The sequence below is a fragment of the Taudactylus pleione genome, unplaced genomic scaffold, assembly GCF_031769625.1.
Source record: "Taudactylus pleione unplaced genomic scaffold, aTauple2 ptg000266l, whole genome shotgun sequence".
In the NCBI taxonomy this organism is placed as follows: Eukaryota; Metazoa; Chordata; class Amphibia; order Anura; family Myobatrachidae; genus Taudactylus; species Taudactylus pleione.
The window spans coordinates 2,856,660-2,866,438 of record NW_028284668.1 but is presented as its reverse complement, the minus strand read 5'-3'; positions in this window follow the sequence as shown (position 1 = coordinate 2,866,438).

Below are 9,779 nucleotides of genomic sequence, written 5' to 3'. Positions count from 1 at the left end.
CGCTACCAGGTACCCGGAAGCGATACCATTGCGCAATACGTCAACCAAGTCCATTGCTAGAGAGTTAGTCCATGTCTTTAGCAAATAACAATAAAGAAAGAAATATCTAGTGATCGCGCCAATGGTATAATTTATGAAAATGAAGTGTCTGCTGCTCTCAAAAACAAGGGATTACTGAGTCACCGTATATAGGAACTAAACAAATAATAAAAGAGTTAGAGAGCGCTAACACACAGTTTGAAAATAAATTTTTTTATATTTATTAGTACCTTTCTTATATAGGAGTTATCAACTCTTTGGCATATATATAACCAATATTAATAGACCATATTATACGTCAATAATGCAATTAAAAATAATTATGACAATCAAGATTTTCACGGCCATATATAACTCTAATCAGACAGGTAAACCCCCCCTATATATAAGACTGTTACATCTAAATATTAAGCATCACTGTGTTTTTAAAAAATTAGATACTATAACACCTAGTTAAATTGAAACTCTGTTTCACAATCATTTTGTCATATATGTTTTTCTAGTAACACTTTAGAGAGAAACAGATATTTATATATCAGTTTGTTTTGACACTACAGGGTTTTTCTTGCTGTGATTTAGACAGCACGGCTTTCCACAGTAAAGGGTAATTTCTTTGAGCTTTTTAAATAGTTCCTTTAAAAGCATACACTTATTAGTGAAAACAGGTTAAGTTCTTGGCATTCAACTATTTGTATTTCAACAGTCATTATAATGCCTCTTCAGTATTCACATTTAAATTAATACATACATATTTAAAAAATCATGGCCATGAAAAATATGTATAAAAATAAATATTTACCACATCCTCCTGGTTTGGCAAGGTTAATTGATTGTGCTGTTCTCCAGCTCTTTCTCCCTTTTTATTTTTGTCCACCACTCCGTGGCTTATAACCGCAGCTGCATCCACAATTCAGCATCCAAAGTGTCGGGGGGTAGGGAGGTTCCGGGAGGCAGAGGGACAACCAATTTGTATTCCTGTTGTGAGTATAGGGAATGAACGTATCACGCTATTAGTTGGTGTTTTCCTCCTTCTCCCTGCCATCAGCTCCATAGCACTCTGTAATCAGCGGCTGCCTCTCAGGTCTGTATGGCCAAATACCGGAGCATGGGGGGAGACAAGGGCTCTCAAAAGACGTGGATTCAATCAGCAGGTCTCTCAATGGCAATGAAAGGTTAGCATAAAACGCGTTTCTCCGCCTCTATGAAATGTCAGCGGCTTCCTCAGTCAGCATAATCTTTGTGTTCTCTCATCAGCCTCTTTATTTGAGCCTATGTAGTCAGCACATGTGTAAGCAGTCTGCTAATCAGGTTTCTTTTTCTGATTGCCGGTATGGATTTAACCCTTAATTAAATGATGTCTATCAAATATTTTATATTTCTTTGTTTTTTTTATTATAAAAATATTATCATCTTTTAGCATCTATGGTTATTACTAAATACTTATTATTCCCAAAACTCCAAGATTTATGAACATTGGAAATATTTCTTAGATATTAAGGAGATGTTATACAACAAATGAAATAGTTAAGCTAATATAGATAGAGAAATATTTGTGTATATATAAACATATAATTGTATATGCACATAGCTGCACATACACAACTGTAAGCAGTCACATAACATCTAGACACATATTGATACATAACTAAGCAATCATATATCATCCAGACATATATTTATACATATATAACCAAAAATAGCTATATTATTCCCTATTGTGTATATGATTGAAATAAAAAAACACACACCCATTAAATCTCATAGTATACAAATAAAACTACAAATTATGAATAAAATAATCAGAACTATATGTATTCTACAGCTTTAAATTCAAATATCTATGGCTACAATATAATACTTTCTTGTTTGTCAGAAACCTGACTGAATCATTTGAATTAGCAGCATAATCATATCATATATAGAAGAGTAACAGATAAATAGATTCAAGAAGTTATAATTTTATCAAGTCAGATTGTTGTTCGTATAATTGTTAAAGGTTTAGACTATTATATCCTTCCTAGTTTATCTGGCCCATAGGGACCTCTGGTACCATACATCTCTAAGTTGGATGAATAGAACCACCTTTATGATATACTAGATATTATTTAATTCTATAGCATAATTTAGACCATTGGGAAAAAGTGTACAAAGCCTATAGATCCAGAATGCCTCTCTCCGACATAGTATACTGAACCGATCTCCTCCCCTTGAAGTTGCTTTAATTTGTTCTATACCTTTTACAGAGTCTTCTTTCTGGGTCAAACTTTTGCATTGTGATATGTGGCTAGACAGTGGTTGAGTTTTTATCCCTTTATTAATATTTCTCCAATGCTCCATAAATCTTGTATGGAGCATTCTTGTGGTCCATCCCATGTACTGTTTCCCACATCCACACAGCATTATATAAATAATAAAAGTTGATCTACAGGTGATAAAATCCTTTATATAGAATTTTTCGCCATTGCAATATGAGGAGAATTCAGTTTCTTTTCTTGTTGTGTGTAGACACATATTACATGAGGTCTTTCCACATCTATGAAATCCTAATGGTTTCTTAGGAAGCCAGTTAGTTACATTTTCTATTTTTTCTAGTTCTCGCTTGAAGTGACTAGAAACCAATTTAGATTTTATGTTATCTGCCCTTCTAAAAATCACTTTTCCCTCTAACTCTACTGCACCTCTAAGTATTGTATCCAATTTTAGTAGTGATTAATTTTTCTTTATTATAGTTTTAATTTCTTGTGCGCAACTATTATATTTTGTCGTGAATAGTGATGATCTATCTTCTTTTTTGGGCACATCTTCTCTATTTTCATATTTAATTTCTAAAAGATCCTCTCTATCTAATTGGTCTATCTCATATCTAGCTTTTTGAAGAATTTCCTTAGGATATCCTTGTTCTAAGAAGGACTGAAACAATGCCTCTGTCTGTCTGTTGTATTATTCTCTAGTGGTACAATTTCTTTTTATTCTGATAAAATGTCCCTTTGGGATATTTATTTTCCAAGTTTTAGCATGTGAGTTTTTAAAATTAAGATAATGATTTTGATCGACCGGTTTAATGAAGGTTTCTGTTACTAATTTTCCTAACTGATAGCGCAATATCCAAAAAATTTATATTAGTGGTGCTGTGAACATATGTGAAATTAAGACCAAAGTTATTATTATTTAAACTTTTGGTAAATGTGTGTAAAAGTTAAACATCCCCATCCCAAATGAAAAAAAGGTTGTCTATATATCTGCCGTATAGGACCAGGCTCGCCCCGAACTCACTCCCCCACACATGTTCCTCTTCAAAGCAGCCCATGTATAAGTTCACGAAGCTCAGAGCGAACCTGGTCCACAACAAATAATTGTGTTGTAAAATGAAAAAAATGGAATTAATGACAAAGTCACGCAAGGAGTCCGACATCTCCAGATCATTATCTAGATAGTGTTTTATGGCTTCTACACCTAAAGTGTGAAGGATATTGGAATATAGAGCCTCTGGTGGTGAGATAAGTGATTTGTGAATTTTTGGTAAAAAATAAAATGTGGAAGTGTGTGTATTAAATAAAAAGTGAAAAGTCTCCTTTGTAATTGTGCCATCTTTGAGGGCTATTTCCACTAACTCTGTTAATTTTTGTTGATATAGGGCGGTGGGATTGTGATCCAACATGGTGTAAAATTCCCTGTTATTCAGCTGTCTATTAGCTTTTTATAATAAAAAAAACAAAGAAATAAAAAATCTTTAATAGACATCATTTAATTAAGGGTTAAATCCACACCAGCAGTCAGAAAAAGAAACCTGATTAGCAGACTGCTTAGACATGTGCTGACTACATAGGCACAAATAAAGAGGCTGATGAGAGAACACAAAGATTATGCTGACTAAGGAAGCCGCTGACATTTCATAGAGGCGGAGAAACACGTTTTATGCTAACCTTTCATTGCCATTGAGAGACCTGCTGATTGAATCCACGTCTTCTGAGAGCCCTTGTCTCCCCCCATGCTCTGGTATTTGGCCATACAGACCTGAGAGGCAACCGCTGATTACAGAGTGCTACGGAGCTGATGGCAGGGAGAAGGAGGAAAACACCAACTAATAGCGTGATATACTCATTCCCTATACTCACAACAGGGACACAAATTGGTTGTCCCTCTGCCTCCTGGAACCTCCCTACCCCCCGACACTTCGGATGCTGAATGGATACAGCTGCAGTTATAAGTCACGGAGTGGTAGACAAAAATAAAAAGGGAGAAAGAGCTGGAGAACAGCACAATCAATTAACCTTGCCAAATCAGGAGGACGTGGTAAATATTTATTTTTATACATATTTTTCATGGCCATGATTTTTTAAATATGTATGTATTAATTTAAATGTGAATACTGAAGAGGCATTATACTGACTGTTGAAATATAAATAGTTGAATGCCAAGAACTTAACCTGTTTTCACTAATAAGTGTATGCTTTTAAAGGAACTATTTAAAAAGCTCAAAGAGATTACCCTTTACTGTGGACAGCCGTGCTATCTAAATCACAGCAAGAAAAACCCTGTAGTGTCAAAACAAACTGATATATAAATATCTGTTTCTCTCTAAAGTGTTACTAGAAAAACAAATATGACAAAATGATTGTGAAACAGTTTCAATTTAACTAAGTGTTATAGTATCTAATTTTTTAAAAACACAGTGATGCTTAATATTTAGATGTAACAGTCTTTAGCAGGTTGGGAATACCTAAGGAAATACTGACTGACCAAGGTACCCCATTTATGTCAAAAGTCATGAAAGAGTTATGCCGCCTGTTCAAAATTGAACAGTTAAGAACTTCGGTCTGTCACCCCCAAACCGATAGGTTGCTGGAGAGGTTTAACAAGACATTAAAACATATGCTAAGAAAAGTAGTCGACAAAGATGGCAGAGATTGTGATTAATTGTTGGCCATAAGAGAGGTTCCTCAATCCTCCACCGGGTTTTCACCTTTTGATTTGTTATATGGGAGACACCCAAGGGGGTTACTAGACATTGCCAAAGAGACATGGGAGGGGCAGTCCAGTCCGTATAAAACCGTTATTGAGCATGCTTCCCAAATGCAAGAAAGAATTGCTGCTGTGGTGTCGATAGTGAGAGAGCACCTGGAACAGGTCCAACAGGCACAGCAGAGGGTATACAACTGCAATGCTCGGTTATGCGTCTTTGCTCCTGGGGACAGAGTGTTGGTGTTGGTTCTCACAGTAGAAAGTAAACTTTTGGCTAAATGGCAAGGACCCTTTGAAATTTTAGGAAAAGTGGGGCAGGTTAATTATAAAGTTTACCAGCCGGGGAAAAGAAAGCCAGAACAGATATACCATGTAAATCTTATAAAACCCTGGAAGGATAGAGCAGCTCTGTCAGCAGTCCGAGCCCTTCCAGTAAACCCAGGGCCCTTGGTTCCTGAAGTGGCAGTGGCAAAAACCCTGTCAGCAGTTCAACAGCAGGAAGTTAAAGAATTTCTTATCAGAAATAGGGTGCTGTTTTGTGACATACCAGGAAAAACCACGGTCTTTAAACATGACATAATCACTGACCCAGGGGTTAAGGTTAACATAAAGCCCTATAGGTTACCAGAAGCAAAAAGAGAATCAGTATCGAAATAAATAAAAATAAATGGTAGAGTTGGATGTAATTGAAGAATTGCATAGTGAGTGGTCAAGTCCCATTGTGCTTATTCCAAAGCCCGATGGGAGTGTGCTTTTCTGCAATGACTTCCGGAAACAGTGTGTCTAAGTTTGATGCCTACCCAAGGCCTAGGGTGGATGAACTAATTGAAAGGCTAGGAACAGAAAGATATTTAACCACTCTTGACTTAACCAAAGGGTATTGGCAAGTGCCATTAACTGAGAATACCAAAGAAAAGACAGATTTTTCTGCACTGGAGGGGTTGTTCCAATACAAGATGTTGCCCTTGTGGCTACATGGGGCATGTGTGACCTTCCAAAGAATAATGGATAGGATTCTAAGGTCCCATAGACAGTATGACGCTGCTTATCTAGATGATTGGTCATTCATAGTCCTGATTGGCAGTCTCACTTGCCCAGAGTACAAGCAGTGTTGGACTCCATCTGTAAGGCAGGTTTGACAGCCAACCCAAAAAAGTGTTGTCTAGGGATGGAAGAAGTAAAGTATCTTGGATAGACCATTGGCAGAGGTTTGATAAAGCCACAGCTTAATAAAATTGAGGCAATGCAAAACTGACCACAACCCCTGAATAAGAAGCTGGTGAGAGCCTTCTTAGTGATTACTGGGTATTATAGGAGGTTTATACCCAATTTTGCCACCATTGCCGTCCCACTGATTGACCTTACCAAAGGCAAACAGAAAGTCATGGTGGAATGGAGTCCTGAAGCAGAGAAGGCTTTTCAGGAGTTGAAAATAGCGTTGTGTTCCCAACCAGTTCTGATGACTCCTGATTTTGACAAGGAGTTTGTTGTGCAAACTGATGCTTCAGAAGTAGGTATAGGAGCGGTCCTGTACCAGAGCAAGGAAGGTGAGGAACACCCTATTTTTTACCTAAGCAGGAAATTAAATATACATGAGAGAAACTATGCTACAGTTGAGAAGGAAGCATTGGCCATAAAATGGCCGTTGGAAACTCTCAGGTACTATTTGGTGGGAAGGAAATTCAGGCTGATCACTGACCATGCCCCATTGAAGTGTATGTCAGAGAACAAGGAGGCCAATGGTAGAATAACAAGGTGGTTCTTGGCATTACAGAACTTAAAATTTTCGGTAGAACACAGGCCAGAAAGCCAGCTTGCCAATGCAGACACTTTGTCACGCATTCATTGTTTGGGGGCTGCAGTTGTTCCACCCCACAGGTTAAAACAAAGGGGGGATACGTGATAGAACACTGGAGAAGTTTGGATTGGCTTCTATGTGTGTCCCAGATTCTTGTCCTATGTGTTTTGAAACCCCCAGGAGAAGTCTGTTTGAAAAAACAGACTAGAAATGTCGGCTTTGGTGAAAAGCCGGAATGGGTCCGAAATGGGTCCTGGGGGTGTGGATGTGAGGAGAGGGAGGGCTCCATCCACAGGCCACTCCAGGTGTTGGGCCATTCAGCCTGGTAGCAGGCTCGATAGGGCTTGCACCTGAAAGTGGCTCAGATAAGCTGGGTTTTGTTATAGCTGAGTGTCTCACACCTGGGAGAGCAGGCTCGCAGGCTAGCTTGCTCTGAGACACTGTTTGATACAAACCTGTAAGTACTGTGGACATGAACTTGTTTAGTGTTCTGATAGTGAGGGGACCTACTGTCTATTTAGAGCCCAGACGGGCTAGGATTTTGTTTATATTTTATTTTATTTATGTGTCTGGTACAATAAAGACTGGCTCCGACCAGCTTGCACGAGAACCCCAGAACTATGTCCTATTTCTCCAGCTGCTCTGTGTGTAAAGAGGGAGTCCATCTACCCCAGGAGAGGGACCCCTATCCCGACTGTGTCATAATATATATATATATATATATATATATATATATTAAGAAAGGGGGTTATTGACTGTGGGCGACCAACCTGCTAGTAATGCATAGTGATATAAATAAATATATACAAAGTGCTAAGTGCAAACGTGCTTAAAAATCAACCTGGGCAAATAATTAAAATCATAAAGTGCTTTGTGCTTCAAGCAGCCTAAACATATGAAGTGCTTAGTGCAATATAATTGATTTTAGCAGCATAAACAAATACAGTGATAAGAGAAGGCTAATAGCATAAAACAATATATTTAATAGAATTTGACAAAATTAAAATGTACACAATAAAAATAGACACTGTGGTTCCTAATCAGGAGTGACCACCAAAGGCAATAAATAAGCGATAAAAAATAAAATCAATTTCAGAGGTAAAAGAAGAGTTTAGCTTATCTGAAAAAATGGATTTGAGAGGGTCTGGATGTAAGTCTCAAGGGCAAATAATAAGGTCCCCCCTTTCTTAATTTGATTAGTAGTGTATTCACCAGCACTACAAACTATTGACATAGGAGCAGACGCCCTAGGTCTAAACCTTGGCTTTTACCTGCATTTGCATAATACACCAGCAGTTTACATATTGGTTTAGGTTCTGGCGCCGAATTCATTTATTATTTGCGTATATATATAGCCATAAGAGCCGTCGGTCGGGTCAGTGTGTCAAGCGGCCCAGCAGGGGGGAGAGGGGACCGTCCTTAGTGCTGCACAAATGTACTGGCCTGCCATTGCGCATGCATATAAGCTGCGTGTGCACTGTGACCACATACGCACAGGAATTCATCGCAGAGTGAGTTAGAGGCCATGAGCATTTGGGAGTGGTGACAGGGGAGTGGTTGGAGAAACGCAGGCATGCCTGTCCATTTGAACGCCGTTGTATTGGAGTGCATAAATTAGCCAATGCGATTGCATAAACAGCTTGGTCAGACCTGCTGTAAATGTGTGTGATGGGCTGATGTACATTGATGGTACCGATGTATACGCAGGAGGTAGTACAAATGTGAGAAAGCAGTAGTGGGGGCTCTATGCCGGCCTGAGCTGTGGCAAGCAGCATATTTTCTATGTAGCCTGAGAATGCAACAACTGTGTGGTGTTGTAAGTCAAGTCATTTCTTTCATTTTGCACTGGCTTTATATGGGATATTGGGCTTGATTCAGTACGGATCGCAATTGCATATGCAGCTGCGATTTTGCACGCAACACAGCTGCGTATGCAATTGCGATCCATACTGAATCAGGTCCAATATCCCATATAAAGCCAGTGCAAAATGAAAGAAATTACTTGACTTACAACACCACACAGTTGTTGCATTCTCAGGCTACATATAAACATAGAATTTGACGGCAGATAAGAACCATTGGCCCATCTAGCCTGCCCCTTTTAATTTACTTCAACCCTATTTGCTCCTCTCTCTTAAGGATATTCTTATGCCTATCCCAAGCATGTTTAAATTATTCCAGCATCCAACACATCTGATGGGAGGCTATTCCACTTATCCACTACCCTTTCTGTGAAGTAATTTTTCTTCAAATTTCCTCTGAGCCTACCTCCCTCCAGTCTCAGTGCATGTTCTCGTGTTCTTGTACATCTCTTCCTTTGAAGAATGCTTCCCTCTTGTACCTTGTTAAAACCCTTCATGTATTTGAAAGTTTCTATCATGTCCTCCCTTCTCTGTTCCAAACTATACATATAAAGATCTTTTAGTCTTTCCGGGTAAGTTCTGTGCTGTAGGCCATGCACCATTTTAGTTGCCCTTCTTTGGGCCGTCTCTAATGTGTCTATATCCATTTGGAGATATGGCCTCCAGAACTGTACACAGTATTCTAGATGAGGCCATACCAAGGACCTATACAGTGGTGACGGATCTAAACCAGAATCCTCAATGGTCAGTCACCGGGTCAGAGCTCTATATATGTGTCAGAATCCCTGTGTGAGTGCTCATCTGTATTTAGTCAGCTGCGGAGAAATAACACTAGCCCACCAGTCCTGTGTTCAGTATTCTCTGAGCTTTAATGCATGGCATACAGTTTTATAAGCATAGTGATCTCACATTGTAACACAAGCTATTCTTCCCAGCATAAACACTCATTGTTCCTTATCATTATTTCTTATCTATACTTGCAGGAGTGAAGCACATTTTAGAAAATAAGCATAGAGGAGGAAGCATACATCATTATCTCTGGTACATTCCAATGTCTCTAGTCTATGAAGGTCAGTAAAACTTGTCTCTAGCTGAATTCAGAAGTTATACACTTATGA